The following is a 20721-nucleotide window of genomic DNA, read 5'->3' on the forward strand; positions in this document are numbered from 1 at the left end:
TGGCGCTAGAAGTTAGAAGTTAGAACTTAATTTTTGATTTTGTTTTTTAATAATAATAATAATTAATGTGTCTACAGCAACTGGTAACTGGTAGAATTTCTCCATGTATCGTGCAAAATGTTTTGATTTTACGTTACACACTTGTTGTGAAGCAAAAAGCCTGACTCCTATTTAATCGAATTTTCACCACTTTACATTGGTAAGTACCTACCTAAGTACCTAAAGTACTTACTCGTCGTATGTACTTACGTTATTTCAGTTTTGTTAGTAAAAACTTAGACTAATATAATCTAAGGTAAATAACAACAAAGACTGATTTATTTCATCACTAGCTTTCCGCCCACGGCTTCGCCCGCGTGAAATTTTGTCTGTCACAGAAAAACTTTTTCGGGCGCGACCCTCTTTCAAAAACTGAGATTTTTACTCCTTTTCCATACTACTTAACTACCAACTTTTACAATAAGATATAATTATGATGGTTAGGTATGGCTCAATGATATTTTGTTTTTATACAATATCATTGGTATGGCTACATAACTTTCTTGTACAAGTTGATACAGGTAGGTACCTACCTACCTACTACCTAGGTAGGTTTTCTATGGATTATAATTTATCCTACTAACTTTTTATTATGATGATTATAATTAGGTACCTACCTACCTACACGATAGAGGTGAGCCTTAAATAAGTGTAAATAGGTGGCTTTTAGCTAAGTTTACCAACATAGGTACTCACCTGGCATAGTTATCTACTACAATACATTTAAGTAAATAGTCTAAAATGTAGTAATGTTATGTCTCTAATAACTTAGGTTACTTATTTATCTGCCTGAAATATGTTTAAAAAAAACTTATGTACTTACCTACTTACTTACCTATTTTGTTTTAGGATTACCTACAAAATAGTTATGAGCAGAAGAGCAAGATAAGTGACCAAAAAAATAATAAGAACCCTGAATCTGATGAGGCAAGGTAAGATTTTATAAAATATTTAATAACTAATAATAATAATAAAAAGTTTATTTTAAACATAGATCCATAGGTGTTAGTAACATGATAATCTTAATCTAGTGTCTACTGTCATAACTCAACTACCTTACTAATCAAGTATTATTTGTTAGGTAGATTATTTAATCTAAGGTTAGGTAGGACTTTCTCTACTTTAGATTAACCTGCAGGATAACCAAGGTGTCTTGTGGCAAGGTAGCTAAGTATACAGGGTGAAATTATGTAATGCCACCTGGAGGAAAAGTACTCTTAAGTCTTATACTGTAGATAGAAATTTTTTAAAAGAAATACAACTGCATTCAAATATTTCTTGCCACACCCGGGAATCGAACCAACTAAAATCTGTTAAAAATTACACCCTGTATTTTTATTACGCCGATCGTCAGGGTTAACTAACTATGGGTGTAATTTAATAGGATGAAATATCTCTAACAAATTTGATAAATCAAATGAAAGGAAAACCATGAAATCTTAAATTATTTATGATAAATTATTAACATGAATCTCCATGATAGGTAGGATTACTCAGAAGCTCATGAGACAGTAGGTACTTAGCACTTGTGTTTTTAAGTTTATCATAGTCTTGTGTTATACTTTTACGTTGAGAAACAATGTGTTTTATCTACATGCAAAGTAGAGTGTAAAAAATATTAGGTAATAATCTAGCGATCCATAGTGAGGCTCCATCGTGAAGATCCGTGGTGCGGTGCGATATCAATTTAATTTAATTAAAAACTCATTAAAAACTCATTAAAACTCATTTATTTCTGTAAATAGGCTTAAAAAAAGCACTTTTACACGTCCCAGTATTAACCCTACCACTGCTTCAGGACAATAAATGGGCCAGTGCTGAGAAGAAGCAGCGCAAGAAACTCAGTCACTATTGTCAGCCTCTTTTTCAAAGGTTTACATGCTTTAAAATGTACAAAGTTATAAATATTTATGCGAGCTAGGCAGTAACGTATCCCAAACATTTTTATCTTTTAAATAATCATTGACTTTATAGTAGCCCTTTTTCATTAAGGTACTTTTAATATGTGTTTTGAATTTATGAATAGGTAGTTCTACAACAGTTTGTGGTAATTTATTAAAGAATTTAATACATTTTCCCATAAATGAATTACCAATCTATATGCAATCTGAAATTTGGCATAATGACATGAATTTACATAGTAGGTAATTATGTGCCATGAAAAGTGATTGACCTAAGTTGGTACCTATCTACTTAGGGACACGCTAAGTGAATTAGGCCATAGAGCATAAGTAAGCTTCGATGAATTGAATATTAAATTCCTTTAGCAAGTGGATTTAATAATGAAATCACCTCATTAGGAAGGTACCTACCTACTTTGCACAGTAAGTTGTTCAGCGCGGAGCGCGAGTTCGCTTGGCCGCCCGGAGCGCCCGCACTGGGAGCACGCGCGCCATAAACACCCATTCTGAGAGCACGTTTACTTAATCTCCCATAAAATATACATTTAATCGGTCCACCTGCGAGATCGCCACCTTCCTTATCGGAACGCATTCTAGAAGCCGCACGGTCGTGTTATTAGCATTTTAAGGCATTGTCAAAAGAATTCTTCAGCCGAGCTTTCATTAAGAGCGCCCGTCCGGCGGTTATCTGATGGGATCTTTTGTATATTTATTGGAGCATCAAAGCGGGCTGGGTGTAGCGCGGTAGCCCCTAAACCCGACAGTTTAATACCTCTCATAAAGCGGGCAGTCACCGCACAGCCGCTACCGATAATTTCTCTTATTGTCTCGATAAATTAGCTTAATTAGGGTGTAAAAAATACGGTGTGGAATCTAGCGGTCGCGGTGGGTGGGCCTCGGCGACTGACGGGGACAGACAAATCTAATTAGCGCCATTAGCGGCACTGCAACACTCCCGCGAACAAATGCACCGCTGATTAATCGATGTGGCAAATCTCTGATAAACCTAAGCACATTTTAATTCATTACGAGAACAGTTTTAATTCCTAAATAATCCTGATTGCAATTTTTATCTACGATGTTAGTCCGAGTCAATAGAAACTGTCAATTTTATAAATATTTGTATACTAGTGATGGCGTCACTTGTACGTTACCTATTCTGTAACACTTTTCAATCGTCAGACTTGCTAAAAAATCTGAATCTGAAAATCGACTTGTGTGTGATACCTAGTTATATCCATCATCTCCCATTTATCGTTAACTTTACTTTACAACAATTCAATGTACCTACCTACTTATGTAATCAAAAATAAAATTTATTTATGAGAATCTGTATTATGATCGAAAAATGACAATAGAAACTTCTATTGTTGCGGACACATTATGATGTCTACGATTTAGGTACAAGGTACCGACTACTTAACCTACACAATACCAATAGGTAGGTACCTACAATGTAACAACAAATTTCAACGAATGTAATAAATATTAATTGATCTTAATTAGATTCCACGAAACTGGTCCTCTCACAAAAACCTAACCGCCGGCGACCGAATGTCTCCAAAATGAGGGCATCCGATTCAATTCCAGCGATTGGACATCTACCTGCGCCGCATGCCGCTCGGTAACTTGAATTTACGAAAAACTAACTGAATAAATGCACCACGTACCTACTAAGAACGTGAAAGTATGGCATCTATGAATTCTTAGCACCTGAATTTGTATCGGTATTGGTAACGCCACTCCGATAAACCCACTTTTTCATAGTAGGTACTTAGGTACATTTATAATTATGTACACGCAAGTTTTTGCCACGGATGCAAACGCGCGACGCTGCATATGGCACAATACAGACGCGGCGGAGTCCGTGGAATCTCGAAACTATCCTGCGCGCGCCCATTCACTGAGCCGGGCAGGAGTTACCGACGCGTCCAATGTAGCCGGTGACAACTGACAAACGTGTGCGCATCCCATGCGCTGTCAAACGCATTTTGCGACAGGCATCAATCAATAATGGTGCGTTATTTCAGGCATAAAATTCTCCTAATAAAACCAACCAAGGCATAACCGCTGGCTAAGCAAGTTTTCTATAACGAGGCGATAAAATCTGCGCGCTAGATCTATCTAAATCAATAATATCTAATTATTAATTAGATAGATGCATTGCGATGTGTGTGATTGATAAAACTCACATTAATTTATGTAGTTAAATATCGCAAAGTGCATGTAGGTATCTACGATTTTTTTATATACAGTCAGCGTCAAATAGATTGTGACACCCAAAGTTTTGTAAAATCTATAGAAGCAAAATAAAGCACAAACAGCACAATTTCAGGAACCGCGGTGTACCTAAACTAAATGTAGAGTAAATAAATAAAGATAAAGATACTTATAGCATTAACATTCTAAATAATCAAAATAGATAAAGATACTTATAGCATTAACATTCTACCTGAATGTTAATGCTATAAGTATAAAACAAACTAATGTAGTAATAAACTTAATGAACTACTTATGTAGTTACATTTATACGAACAAATAAGTAGCTCCTTTAAAATAAAGCAAATGCAATACCTACAAGTTCCATCAATTCCTGCTAGAGTTTCAAATAGTTATCTGATTCGCTACGTTTTGTTTTGACGTCCACTGCTAAAACTAGCCCTTTCCACTGATTTCAGGTGGGCATGGGTCGGTTGGAATAGGCCTACATACAGTTATTCTTTTCGGTAATCGGTGACTTTAATTTCCAGATATTTCTGTCCGAATTACATAAATCACATATACAGGGTGGAAACGTTAAGTGATCTCACTCGATTATTTCTAAACTATACAAGATATTGAAAAACTGGTTACTGATCCTGAAATTGCTTCAAGAGCTCTTTCAATCGGTACCAATAATAGGTTACAGAATAAACTGGATCGATCTGAAAATTCAATGTTTCCAGCTTCCATACTAAATGTATGCCAGACACACAATATTAGTGTATTTTTTTTATTTAATAATAAACTCTTAAAATAAACTCGTAAATTATATTCTTATTTTAAATTATTCATGGAAAACATTGGTTTTAGGCTTTACTTGCTATAATATTGTCAAGAGATGAGTGTCATGAATGTGGTAGTACAAAATGTATGGAAGAAGGAAACATTGAATTTTTGGATAGATCCAGATTATTCTGTAACCTATTATTGATATCATTGGATAGAGCTTGTGAAGCACTTTTAGAATCAGTAATCAGTTTTACGATATCGATTGTGAAACCGTTCACCAACAAACGATTGATCAATGAACTGCTCACCAACAGGATCTTTAACCCTATTATGAAATAAAACGACTGTCTTCTTTGAAAGCAAGAACACGAGTGGATTTATTCATAGATAAATCAGATACAAAGAAACATAGACAAAAAAGGTTTGAGTTATTGTTTATGATATTTTACAACACCCCCACTATATCTAAACAATAACCAATCACTAACTACCACTCAACATTAATTTACACTGTTAGTTAATATTTTGAATTCCTAACCTTTTCAAATAATTATAGTGTTTTATACTGTTTAAAGCTTTTGTTAGCAAGTCAGCCGGCATATCTGACGTACATAAATAATTTACTTTAACAACATTCTCATTTAGTAATTCTCTACAATAATGATATCTAACATCGATATGCTTCGTTCTATTGTGGAACACAGGGTTTAACAATAGTTTTTGTGCACTTTGGCTATCATTGTATAAATTAATTTCATAAAAATTATTAGTAACTTCATACTGCAAGTTTCTTAAGTACACAGCCTCTTTGCAGGCTTCCGAAATTGCCACATACTCTGCTTCTGTACTAGAAAGTGCAATACATTTTTGTTTACTACAACTCCAAGAAATAGCAGACCCCGACAAAGTGTAGCAAAACCCCGTATAAGATTTTCTATCGTTAACATCATTGCTCCAATCAGCATCCACATAACCTTCAATTTCAATATTATTATTTTTACAATATTTCAGTCCTATATTTTTGGTTTTCTTTAAATACCTCAATACTCTCTTAGCATAGAGCCATTGCTCTTCATTACTGCAGTTATTAAATTGACTCAGGTAGGAAACTGAATAAGCTATGTCAGGTCGCGTGAGGACAGCTAAATACATTAAGCTCCCAATAAGCTGCTGATATGGATTCTGAGTTTTACAATTTATATCTTTTTTACATTTCAAGTTTGCCTCCATTGGAGTATTAACAGTTTTACAATTTGTCATGTTAAATCTGGCTAACAACTTATCAATATATTTCTCTTGACTTAAACTGACTGTGCAATTCTGTTTATCAATGTTAACTGACATACCTAAACATTCTTTTATTTCTCCTAAATCTTTTAACTCAAAATTACTATTCAACATCTCTTTAAGATTCTTTGTTTCAGACTTGTCATTTGAGAAAACTATAAAATCATCGACATACAAAGTTACTATGGTTCTACTACTGCCAACAATTTTAGTATACAAACATGGCTCCAATTTAGATTTATGATAACCATCCTTTAACATACAGTCATCTACCTTTTTATGCCACGCCCTGGATGCCTGCTTGAGACCATATATGGCTTTGTTTAATTTAAGAACTTTTGAATTATCTTTACACTCAAAACCAACAGGTAAGTGCATATATATTGTCTCATGCAAGTCTCCATTCAAAAAAGCTGTCTTTACATCAAGGTGTGTTACATCCAAGTTCAATTGTACTGATAATGCAAATAGTAATCTAAGTGTGGTGTGCCGCACAACTGGAGAAAATGTCTCATCATAGTCAACACCATATTTTTGAGAACACCCTTTAGCTACAAGTCTGGCACGATACCTTACATTGTTTACACTTAAACAATCTCTTTTCTTTTTCAAAACCCATTTACACTTTACAATATTTACACCAACAGGAGCATCAACAATGTCCCATGCATTGTTTTTCTCAAAGCTTTCCAGTTCATCTTTTACAGCCTGTTTCCAATGTTCTTTTTCTGGTCCTTGTAAAGCTTCTTCGAGTGTCAGTTCATTGTAATGTTCATCATTTTGTTCTGAACACAAAAAACCATATCTATCTGGCTTTCTTCTCTGCCTTTGAGGTAGTATTTTTCTACTTATCACTTCTGGAACTTCTTCATCAGTAGTCACAGATTCATTCACCACAGTCTCTTCCATCTTATCATCATTTGCTGTAGAAGTAAACGAATCCCCATCTGTCATGTCTGCGATATCCCCCACTGAATCTTGACATACTGAACTCTCTTTGGGTTCTTCTGCTACTTCAACTTCTAGATAAGAATGACCATCTTCCATTACAATGACATCTCGACTGGTTGTGATTGTTCGAGTTAAAGGATTATAAACTCTATAACCTTTAATATCTTCAGGATACCCAATTAGAATGCAGTGCTCAGATTTTTTGTCCCACTTACGTCTTTTCTCCTTAGGTATGTGCTTCATGACTGAGCTGCCAAATATTCTTACATGACTTAGGTTCGGCTTTGTCTTTGTCCACAGCTCATATGGTGTGCGATCATTCAATCCAGTTTTCACAATTCTATTCTGTAAATAAACAGCAGTGTTAATGGCTTCAGCCCAGAACTCTTTACCCAGCTTAGCTTCAAACAAAAGACATCTGGCTTTTTCTACAAGTGTTCTATTCATACGTTCACAAAGCCCGTTTTGTTCAGGAGTGTATGTGTTCGATTTCTGATGAATAATGCCCTGTTTCTTCAAATAATTATCAAAATCATTGTTGCAAAACTCCTTGCCATTATCACTCCTTAGGATTTTTATTCTTTTTGAAGTTAAGTTCTCTACTTTGGCTTTGTACTCTTTAAAACATTGCAAAGCTTCATTCTTAGTCTTTAGAAAATAAACATAAGTCATGCGGCTGTGATCGTCAACAAAGATAAGAAAGTACCTCGATCCTCCTATAGAGAGATTCTCCATCGGCCCACAGATGTCACAGTGTACTACTTCCAACAGCCCAGCACTCCTGTTGCCTTCATGAGGAAAAGGCAATCGGCTTTGCTTCCCTTCGCAGCACACGACGCAGTTCGACTTACTGATGTTGACCTTTTTATCAAACAGCACTCCCTCCACAGCTTCCTGCATTTTGTTCAAGTTAAAACTGTTGGCATGCCCCAATCTGCGATGCCAAACTTCTGCAGATTCAACAACAGCAGCCGTCAAACACGTAGGTGTGTCCAACTTGTAAACACCATTAGTCAGCGAAGCAGTAGCCACCAAAATCCCTTGACGATTCATAATTTCACATCCATTGCTTGTGAAATGTACTTGATTGCCTTGTTTTATCAGTTGACTGACTGACAATAGATTGGTCGATAAGTTCGGGACGCATAAAACCTTTTCAACAGTTACGTCAAATTCGCTATCTCCAGCCGATGTTGTGATTCTCACATTTCCACATCACAACACGGGAATTATTTTCTGATCAGCAACCATGATGTCTTTTGAAAATCCGGAATAATACTCGTCCATCATCCAGTGTCTATTAGTCGTAATATGCGAACTGGCACCTGAATCCACGTACCAGTCACACTTGTCAAATTTTCCGCTCATAAACACTGCACTGAATGCGTTAGTCGTTTGCAGTATTTTATTTTCTGAACTGCCTTGCTCATTCTTGGACGAATTATTTTCTGTGTTAAATCTGCACTGATTGCGAAAATGCCCAAATTTACCACAACAATAACATTTGACGTTTCGTTTTCCTTTGACAGTCGATACCATAGACTCCGCATTTCCGACATTTTTGTTCTCATCATATTGACTTTTGTTGTGTTGGTACTTGTTCTTGTCTCGAAAACACGCAAGTGCATTGCTTACATCACGATCTTCCGGTTCCGGTTCCATGTCTAATAATTTTGCTTTAATGGCGTCCGTTGAAATTACTATCCCCGAGTGTTCTATGGCCATAATCATTGGCATATATTTTTCAGATAGCCCTGCCAGCATGATAGAACCAATCCACTCGTCGGTAATGCCAAATCCCGTTCCAAGTAGCTTTTGGCCAGCTTCAACTATTTGGTTCACATATGACGTCATCGAAGTGCAATTTTCCAGTCGAATAGAGATTAGATTTCTCAAAAGATTTATTTTTCTGGTAAATCCTGAGTCGTCGAATAGCATCTTCAACTTATCCCACAATTCTTTCGATGTACTGACGGTTTTGATGTGAACGTAGATACTGGGGTCAATTGTGAGGATCAATTTCGCTTTTGTTTTCGCATCATCTGCAGTTCCTGGGTGCCCCATCTCAGTTTTTATACACCCAAGCATTCCTTCTAACACTAAGAAATTTTCTGCCGCGAAACACCATTCTGAATAGTTCTCACGCCCTCTGAGTCGAGGCACATTAACTAAAAAGTTCGACGCCATCACAGACCCAACTTCACAATTCATACAACATGAAAATTAACGACCACTTCTGGGCCCATAACCTATTAAGAAATAAAACGACTGTCTTCTTTGAAAGCAAGAACACGAGTGGATTTATTCATAGATAAATCAGATACAAAGAAACATAGACAAAAAAGGTTTGAGTTATTGTTTATGATATTTTACAACAAACCCATTAACTTTTTGCCCAAAGAACACTTTACCCATGAAGCGTTCGCCAAGAGAACGGCACGCCAATGAACGTTTGACCAACAGAATCTTTTGACATCTAACTTTTAGCCCAAATGACATTTGACCCTTGAAATGTTCGCCAATAAATGTACATGGAATTGAACTATTAACATTAAAAATAAATAAATCAATATTTTACATTAAAAAAAATGGCCAGTCATGACCTACTCGTATTAAAAGTTAATAAGAGAATAATAAGAATAATACCATCTGGATTTTTTTAATATTTCCTAATAAATTAATTTCTAACATTTAGTATTTACACGGAAAGTTGAGAGAAAATTATTTATTAGTCAGGACTTGGTTATTATTATACTTTCAGCGACATCTGTCGTTAGTGAGCTAAAGAAGAACGGTCATCTGTGACCCAGGCCCGACAGAAACGAGACATACCTCAGTTTTTTTGTCATGTCTTAATTAGTTAAATTATATATTTTTTATATTCGAAATCTATGTATAACACCAAAATATTACCCTTTGTTTTTGTTCAGGCGTTATACAAAAACTAATACAAAATGCCTATTTATCACCAAAATTGGTAAATGTATGTACCTAAATGTCTATTACAGCTGCTATGGAATGTATCTAGGTGACCTGGAGATACAGCCGGATTATACAGGGTGGAAACGATAAGTGATCTCACTCGATTATTTCTAAACTATACAAGATATCGAAAAACTAGTTACTGATTCTGAAAGTGCTTCACGAGCTCTTTCAAATGGTACCAATAATAGGTTACAGATTATGGAAGCTGGTAACATAGAATTTTTGGATTTTGTAACTTCTCGTTTCCACCCTGTATAATCCGGCTGTATCTCCAGGTCACCTAGATACATTCCATAGCAGCTGTAATAGACGTTTAGGTACATAAATTTACCAATTTTGGTGATAAATAGACATTTTGTATTACTTTTTGTATAACGCCTGAACAAAAACAAAGGGTAATATTTTGGTGTTATACATAGATTTCGAATATAAAAAATATATAATTTAACTAATTAAGACACGACAAAAAAATTGAGGTATGTCTCGTTTCTGTCGGGTCTGGGTTTTTTTTGTATGGGGCGTGACCGTTCTTCTTTATAAAGTACATAAACTTCGATCATTCTGTAATTGAAATATGATTTAATTTATATTCAAAATAAACAAATAAATCAAGTTTATTTTTATTTTTATGCTACTTACGTATAAAATATCTAGTCAATCAGCTAACTTAACTTTAACTAATTAAGACATGACAAAAAAACTGAGGTATGTCTCGTTTCTGTCGGGCCTGGGTCACAGATGACCGTTCTTCTTTAGCTCACTAACGACAGATGTCGCTGAAAGTATAATAATAACCAAGTCCTGACTAATAAACAATTTTCTCTCAACTTTCCGTGTAAATACTAAATGTTAGAAATTAATTTATTAGGAAATATTTAAAAAATCCAGATGGTATTATGGGAGTTTCTTATTAACTTTTAATACGAGTAGGTCATGACTGGCCATTTTTTTTAATGTAAAATATTTATTTATTTATTTTTAATGTTAATAGTTCAATTCCATGTACATTTATTGGCGAACATTTCAAGGGTCAAATGTCATTTGGGCTAAAAGTTAGATGTCAAAAGATTCTGTTGGTCAAACGTTCATTGGCGTGCCGTTCTCTTGGCGAACGCTTCATGGGTAAAGTGTTCTTTGGGCAAAAAGTTAATGGGTTAAAGATCCTGTTGGTGAGCAGTTCATTGATCAATCGTTTGTTGGTGAACGGTTTCACAATCTACGATATCATGTGTAGTTTTTAAAATAATGTGACTTTACGAAATGTATGGAAGCTGGAAACATTGAATTTTCGGATAGATCCAGTTTATTCTGTAACCTATTATTAATACCGTTTGATAGAGCTCATGAAGCACTTTCAGGATCAGTAACTGGTTTATTGATATCTTGTATAGTTTAGAAATAATCGAGTGAGATCACTTATCGTTTCCACCCTGTAGATAGATCTAATACATATTTTGTACATTGTACTATAATAAAGTAATTCCATTGCTGCTGACTTATAAGCGACCGTATTATTATCTACGTAACCATCGTACTTTACTAATATGTAGGTAATTACTTATGGCCTAGGTAGGTACAGTAAGTTGAATGTTGCAATATGAGCAGAGCACCCGCACCGAGCCGTTCCATTAGCATTACAAATAAGTTGACGCCGATTATACACTACTTGTCTGCATAATTAGAGAAAAACCCACATGTCTAATTACAAAATCTTCCATATTATATTAAAAACCTACCTGAACTAGCTAGCTTTATGAAACAAAACATTTTTATTATTGAAAATGAAATGTATATTTTTATTAAATGTTTTTCTTGGTACTCACTACTTTTGAAGATATTGAAGATTTTCTAACCGATCCTTTTTCTTTGCCGTCCAGCGTGGTTATTTATGAATTGTGACCATATTATTATTCTTTAGAGTAAGTTTTTTTTTCAATAAGTATACTCGTAATTAAACATATCGTAGCTACTACTTTTAAATAAATAAATAAATTCTTTATTGACATAATATTAAAGTGTTACACTAAAACATACAACACAGTAATGAAAGTAGATTACAACAATCTAGATAGGTACACAAACAGTATGATGAGTGAATCCTGGTACCCAAGCCAAGATTTAACTTGTGTTATGGGTACCAAGGCTCTCTCTAATATGAAGATGACGCAGTAATATTACAAGCTAGCTGGGCAAGTGAGCGTTACATTTTGATGGACGAATGTTTTAACATTATATCAATCTTATTATAGTTATATAATTTTTTAGATATTTTTGTATACATAGCCTATAAGCTGTTGTGAATTTTGACCGAGTCTGAGTTTTAATTCACACAAAACCACTTTTCACTTTTTTCTGCTGAGTTTTTTGACCGGATGAGTTTTGAATGTATCATTTATTACCTATATAGTACCTATACAGTGTGTGCGGGCATGTAGTGATCCAAACTTACTTTAAGGGCGTAATCTATGGACAATTTTATTCCTAAAAATACTTCTAATTTGGGGCTTCTGACCCATTTCTCGCAAAATTACAAGGATTTAAGTTTTTAATTTTTAATATTCACCTCTTCCTTCAAAAACAAAGTCTTCCTACTAATATTATAAATGTGAAAGTTTTTATGAATGTTTAGATGTCTGTTAACATGTTTCTTTCACGCAAAACCTACTTAACGGATTTGATGAAATTTTACAGTATTATTGTTTATAACCCAGAATAACATATAGGCTATAATTTATGACGATCTGTGACAAATTAAATTAAATTAAACAGACCAAAGTTTCATACATTTTAAGGGAGTAAGACTGGATTAAGTAGAAAAAAAACGTGACTTTTTCACTTTTTTTCAGTTATTTTTCAACACAAGAAAAACCTGGTCGTTAAAGTATGTTTTATTTGCATTGTATTTTTATCAGTCGTTATTGTTGAACAAAGATACCCCTTCCCAGCGATTCCACAGCGCGGTTGTGTTGTAAAATAACTGAAAAAGAATTGTCATGTTTTTTTCAAATGAAATAAAAATTATAAAATATATGCTTTAGTGTTAAGGTGCTCACGCTATCACTTGTTTTATAATGAAGAGGTAAAAACTAAAAATTAAAAACTTGAATCCTTGTAATTTAGTGAGAAATGTGTCTAGTCCCAGATTTTAAGTATTTTCATCGATAGGCCTTTGTTCAGCAGTGGACGTCAATCGGCTGAAACAACAACAAGAACAAAATTGTCCATAGATCACGCCTTTAAAGTTTGATCAACTACATTCCCGGACATAAGTAGGTACTGTAATAAAAATATTATTTTAATAATAATAGCTTACAAATAGAATTGAAAGTCAAAAAATTTTAATGTAATATTTTTATCTATGAGAACTGAATGTTTGTTGCCAAGACGAGATCATATTACTGACTCTCCCATTGTAAAAAGTTATAAATAAAATATATGAAGTACATGTAGAGCCAAGCTTATAACTACTACGTATATTTTATACATACACGCCCTTACTAAACAAACTCTACTACACCTTAGTCAAAATATAATATTAAGTTACTTTTTCACGCAAAAACTACTGAGCTGTAAGTTTTTAATACTTTGTGTCACTAATAAAATACTATACCATCAGCGCGGCGCGGCGCGCGCGTGGAGTCGCATGTCTTATCACTGGTATATCTAGGGCGCAGATAATATCGCTTCGTTATCGGAAACTTATCTACTTACTAGCAAACGGTTTATATTTGGTTCTTTCAATGTTTAGCCAATAACCGTTTGGTCATATATCTGGTTTGAACTAAAATGGGAAGGTACACTATATGGTGTCGCTCTGGTTGAATCTTGTGCCTGAAATGAGGTGTGCGAAAAGTCGACTTTCTAGAAGTTCCGGAGGCAATCTGTGCTTCCGGAAAATTAAGGTTATTATAAAATCTGAAAATTTCAGAAAACTTGTCGACTATATTAACTTGTCGCGTTCAATTAATATGGATTTAGAAGACATTGAGAGGACTTATTTTCACGCGTAACTACTAAGTAGAGCTAGCTACATTAAAATTTTATTTCTATTCTTGGGTAAGTGACAGGTTTGTACGTAAGAAATTTTTTTTATTTTAATTTTTAACTCACGATGTTATTACAATTTTTAAATTGGCGCTAATGTTTGTACGCTCACGGTAATTCGGCCATGATACTGCGATGGCAGTAGGCGTGTCGCGGCGAGATCAAACGTCCCGCCTCACCGAGCGCTGCGCCCGCGCCTGGAATGCGCGCCGACAAAGAACCACCATCACGAACGACAATGTACACATACGTATACTGGCTATCTAAACTATCGGAATTCGGTCCGGAGCCGAAACGGCCGGCAAAGATCGAGTATTAATTACATCGAATTAGTTCTAATCGATTTGGAGAAACGCGTGTTCTGAATGCTCATCTATTTCGGCATCGATAGCAGTTCTTGATTACACAGTAGTCTTTGTTATGCTATGAACATTGGACTTAACCAGAGGAGGCATTCAAATTCCGTGATAATGTAGAGTATTAATATCATGTTCATTACAAGCTTCATAATTTCTGTGCCGGCGGCGTTAATATGCAGAATGCTTTCAATGGATTTAAAATGCTTACAAAAACAAATTACATTATTATGTTAAGGTAGTACTTAGTACTGTTGCAATCAGATTTTGTCGTAATTTTACCCAGTGCTTGAAATGTTTTTAATCGGTTTTATAGCTTGCCTTGTTTGTTTATATCTTTGAGTTAATATTTCCGGTTTGTATGGGTTAGGTACATGGGTACCTACTATGAGTAGGTAAGTCTGTATAATGTTAGAGATATTCCCTGTGCTACCCACTACCTACCCCAAAAATAGTACCTACTTACATACTTTAAGTACTTAATGTAAATTAAATTACTTATAATTAACTAACATTTACGTCATGTCAGCCGCTTTTTTGGGAAGAAATATTCCAGTTATGTAATTTTAATTATTATATGATAATATATAGTTTTATGTGAGCATAATTATATTTTATTTGCAACGCAATAAAACTGAGAATTTTTATTAATATTATAAAATTAAACAAAGCAGTTAACACTTCGAAGCATTCGGCCCGCCCCCTCGTGGGAGCGGACGCAAATATTTATTCCTAATTAAATAAAGTTTATTGCTCATATTAATCTCAATAAAAGTGTCTTAGATCGCGGCTCGCAATCGGGTCGCGGGTGGAATGTAAATACATTTTTACCGTGAAAATAAAACTAATTAAGTGTGTGTCGTGTTCCGCTTTCACCCTTTGTAGCTACGCGGTTCGCGCTCGCGCCGCGCGAGACAAAGCCGTGCGCGCGGAGACAATCGGATGCCTCGGCGGGACAATGCCGCTCCTGAGGGATAATTATTATATTGTACTTTAGGCTGCTGCCTTATTGTTCACCAAAATCTTTAGGAATTCGTTGTTTAACATACTTTGCCAATAAGACAGATTCGCTCAAGTGACGCCATTAACAGGATCGTTAAACACATTAAGCCGCTAAAGATTATTTGTTTGTAACAAATTATTTTCTGTAAATTATAAAATTGTCCTCAAAATGACATAACTATCTGCCTACCTACCTACCGATAAGCATTTGTGTAGGTAATATCTTTTAGCGATTGATGACTCTTATTTTATAATTGGTTTTCTAAAAAGTGAGACTAAACCGGATGTTCTTTCAATGTTCAGTTCTTCCTATAAATAGAACCTTGTTTACTAAAATACCTACCTACTTACATAGGTACTTAATGACAATGAATAAAATTAAATTAATATTACTGTTTTGTTTCAAAGTTAACATTGATGATTGTTAATTGGAGATAACGATCTCCAGTTTCCGAATATTAACCTGCAACAGGCTGATTTTTGCTTCTAAATATGTAACATAACTATTATTTTATTTTGGTTTATTACACTTTGTTCACCTGGGTGATAATCACCTATCACCCAGGTGAACAAAGAAAGTAGAATAAACCATTATTTTTATGGTTGAGTTTCATTTTACTCACCACTCCCTCAAATACTTCAAACACTTAAGTAACTTGATACGTATATTACTTAGTCCGCTAGCGTATACCAACGTAAGATGTGTATTAAAAACTGGGACCCTCGCAGGTGAAGTTTCCGTCCGCATAATTACTCCGAGAAGGATCCGGAGTTAATCCGCGCTCCATTAGCGAACTTGCGAGTTCAAGTGGAAATTAATAATACTCATGACTCGCACGCATCCCCGCCTGATACTGATACCTAGTGATGGGGTGTCCCGCTGCGTCTTTCAGGACACCTACCAGGCACTGGTGCACAAATTCGTGTTAATAAAAGATAACTATTTCTCTACTAATAAGTAACTAATAAATACTAATTCAAATAACTTCAAAAAATCTAGCTGCCTAAGGCGGGAATCGTACCCACGACCTTTCGCTTGCGCGGGCGAATTACTCTTTTATCTGGATAAACCAGTCGCCAAGTGTAACATAGTAAGTTTGAAAAAATTGCAATTTTCTTGTTATTACGGTTTTGCATAATAAAAAGAAATAAGTAGTAAAGAATTCAGTAATTTACTCAAATTTTTTTAGTAAGTACTCTCCATTTGCCCATATTATACGAGTGCTTGAATGTAATAGGATAGTAATAGGACCTACAATTTTGTATTGATAACGTAAATTCGGAGGATATAATATGGACGAAACGATCATGAGAAGTTGTAGTGGGATGGGACGCTACAGTATCCATGAGGCGTCACTAGCCCAGCCCGCGCGCAACATTCCGGAAACTTTTTCCAAAGGCCAATTACTCTGCCGCGTGGAGTTATTGCTAAATATTTCCATATTTTGCCTGCCGTTTCTCGAAATTAAAAAAGTAACGCGCTTTCGTCATGCAACATCACTAATTGCAGAGTAATTGCGCGGCCGCGGGCTGGGCCAAGAAATGCGGACAAGCTTTCATCTATTTCTTAATTGATCTAAATAGTTATTTGGACAGGAAACCATAAAATTTTGCATTTGAAAAATGTTTTTGTGAAATCTAATTTTAATTGGATGAGCTTCAGAAGTAACAGAGACATTCTTGATGTCACGTTTTATTGTTAACTAGCGGCCCGCCCGCGACTTCGTACGCGTGGAGGTGGACCCTGTTTTACCCCCTTAGGACTTTGCCACACTTGACGGGAATGCCGTTGCGGAATAGCAATATCTTGTATTGGCAAAAGACCCGCGACGTCATTTCCGTTAAGTGTGTCGCCGGCCTTAGGGGTGGAGTTTCGTAAAATCCGTTCTTAGCATACATTTTAAGTTTCAAGCCTCTTACTTCAAAAACATAGGATTTTCAAACAAAGTACTAACCCCCCATTTTACCCCCTTAGGGGGTTGATTTCTTAAGATTATTAATATCTAGAGAGCCTACATTCAAAATTTCAAGTCTCTTACTCTAAAAACATAGGACTTTCATACAAAATTCCTAACCCCCCTTTTACTAGGGGGGATTTACCCTTGATTTATAAAGATACATTATTAGTACATCTCATAACATCTAGCTAGAGAGCATACATTTTAAATTTCAAATCTTTTATTTAAAAAACAGAGGAATTTCATACAAACCAAGTTCCAACCCCCTTTTTACCCCTTAGGAGTTGAATTTTGCAAAATCTCGTCTTAATAAGCACCTACGTTTTAAAAGGAACCCCCATGCAAAAGTTGAGACTCCTAGCACTTGTAGTTTCTGAGATTTCGTGATGAGTGAGCGAATCAGCCCAGTGGAAATCAATTGGGGAGGGAGGCCCATGTTCAGCAGTGGACGTCCTAAGGCTGAAAATGATGATGATGAATGGTCATTGACTGACACACCTTTCACTTTTATGTATATAAATGAGTAGGAATCAAACTTTATATATTATAGATAATATGTAGGTAGGTATTTACATGTTTTTAAGTGTACCTCATTACACATTACCTATGTATTAAAACATATTATTTAAAATTAAAACATCCAAGTAGCAAAAAACCTAACAAAACAATTTTTGTCATCAGTTCAATTATTTTTTTATCGATTTCTAGGGACAATTCAGATTGAGATAATGTTTCGAATGGATCGCGCTAATTCTTTTTTACAGCTCCAAGTTCAGTATTTATACTCTGGAGTGCCGACAGGCGAGCCAGCCAGCTGGTGCGCGGCGCCGCGTGGTCTCGCAGGCGACGCCCGCGCCACCGGAACCGGAACTCTATTGTTTTTAAATCGAGTGACCGATGCGTGAGCGCAGCCGCCACTGGCCGCTCCATATTTCGCGTATTTCGCTGATATTTATGTCGTGCTCTATGCTACCACCTGCCGTCGGACGACCAACGATGGTTCAACGACCGGCCCCATTTATGTTACCTATGTATGTAACCATTAAAATAGCATGTTCATTTCCGATATTGTTAAATTATAAAATGTCTCTATATTCGGTGTGTGCTCTTAGGTAGGCTTTCTCCAACTGTCTTCAAAGTTTCAAGAAACGTAATGTATTCTGCAGCATGTTAGACTAACCTTAGGGAAGTTAGACGAACGTCGTTTTTCCATTTGTTTCTGGCCTTCTGTTTTTCTGGTGCTGTCTCGGAAATACCAGTGGTCTGCATGCTCTATTTGTTATCTAGTTTTTCGACGCAACATATTCTGTCCATTTCTGATATTATGTACTTATAATAAAGGGACTTTTGAATAGTTCTTGATTACCAATTATCTTGATACGGGTAATGACACGAGCACAGATAATAAATAATATAATGACACGCGACACGATTCCTGTTGCCGAGCTGATGGTTAGCAGTGGTAGAGTAAAAATATAACTCTGAACACAGGTAGAGCAATCACAAAATAGGTAAAACAACAAGCCCATACCAGGTATTGGATATTTATTTTATTCAGACCAAGGCAATGGCGGCAGCACTCAAAATAACTTTAGTAGGAATAATTTATTTTTAACTCGTATGTTAATTTTGGTGACTAAGTATAAGTTATTTCGATACCAAGCTAAATATCAATCAAGCTTTGATTTTAGACTGAGCAGAGTATCTAGAGTACTGCTGCTATTGCGTAAATGAAGCTGTGGCTTACTCTCACCTGCATGCAGCCACTTTCATCGACTGGGGCCATTAGCGCCCAGCGGCACGAGCGCAATCCGATTACACCAAAGGGCATAACCACCACACTAGCTCTGGACTGGACCTAGATTACAAATACCCTCTCTTATTCTCGGTCTATCTTGGCTAAGTTGCTTTTGTTATAATGTCGTTGTCTTGCTTATTTGTGATTAAGGATCTAGTTTATGCTTTACAGCATAACCTAGATTCTAACTACAATTCAACACTGTAATACAAGTACGAATATACATATTATACTCGTAACTGGTACGAGTATAGAGTGTTGAAAATGTATTTTATCTGACAAAGTTTCATGCTTATCTACCTAACCATCTAGGTTTGATACAAATATCTATGATATAGCAGGTAATAAAGTTGGAGTAAAGCAAAAAAAAATATTTTTTACGAAACTGTATGAATGCCAGGCACATTAACCGACATAGAAACAGCGATAAATACATCGGAAGGAGGCAAAAACAGATTTAGCTTGTATTTTGGACTCATTAGGGCATTTGTAGTAAGACCGGCTGCCGATTGGAGCGCAGGGATGGACTCAAGAAGGCATTCCAATTCTAGTGAAAACGTACCTATGAAAAAGCCTTCCGTACCTATGAAATTGACGTTTTTTCTGGAGAATTCGAAGAAAGGACATTTTTCAACACAAATATTAAGATCTTTTAAAAAAAATGTACTTACACTGAAATAGCATTTAGTTAATCATCATTTATAACATATTACCTTTGGAAATAAATTGTGAGTTAGTATCTCGTACCTGAAATCTATAATTTTAAAACATTTTTTTTATGCATTGCAAGGCAGGTATTTGACCACAATCGCACCTGATGTTAAGTGTTAATTAGAGTTACAATAGGCGAAAAATTGCTTTTATCGTAGGGTTTAATCACATCTATCCGTTTTTCCATTGGCATTTTATTTTTATATCCCTCACCAGTGTGTCAGTGAATGGTTTGTGTTGTTCCAGAATGCGACCAGACTCCCCTCCGTGATGCTGTTGCTGCTGTCCCGGGTAGAGAGCGAGGTAAGTGCTAGATTTAAGTTTTTAAAGCTATCTATTAGATTTATCAATCGTCAATTATGTCTGCAAAATAACATGTACAGGTACAGATATTCTTTGATGATTTTATTTTAGAGCAAAATCATTTGCATCAAATACCTACCTACTTACATCTAGGTCACAACTGTAATCATCTGCTAGCTCGCGTTGAGAACTGAAACTTGTAGGTAGGTACTCGGTTGAAGTTAAAAGTATCTGAGTATATCGAGTGGCCTGCACGCTGGGTGCTGCCCTCGCGCCGGCCGCGGCCGTTGCGGCATTAGCACACAATGCGCGCCAGCTGGGAGCGGTATCGCCGATCGCGCCGGCTGACCGCTCGGACAGCCGAGCCGAAAGAACGCATGCGCATGACACGCGTG

The 20721-nt window shown here is 35.8% G+C and overlaps 1 long non-coding RNA gene across 1 annotated transcript; it reads left to right on the forward strand.

Moving 5' to 3' along the window:
• The first annotated feature begins 88 nt into the window (after nucleotides 1-88).
• LOC135071575 (uncharacterized) lies at nucleotides 89-20326 on the forward strand. The gene is made up of 3 exons (XR_010257290.1): nucleotides 89-199; nucleotides 889-971; nucleotides 20270-20326. It is a non-coding gene; the product is annotated as an uncharacterized LOC135071575 (long non-coding RNA).
• Nucleotides 20327-20721: the final 395 nt, after the last annotated feature.

Source organism: Ostrinia nubilalis, chromosome 4 (assembly GCF_963855985.1).
Source record: "Ostrinia nubilalis chromosome 4, ilOstNubi1.1, whole genome shotgun sequence".
Taxonomy (NCBI): Eukaryota; Metazoa; Arthropoda; class Insecta; order Lepidoptera; family Crambidae; genus Ostrinia; species Ostrinia nubilalis.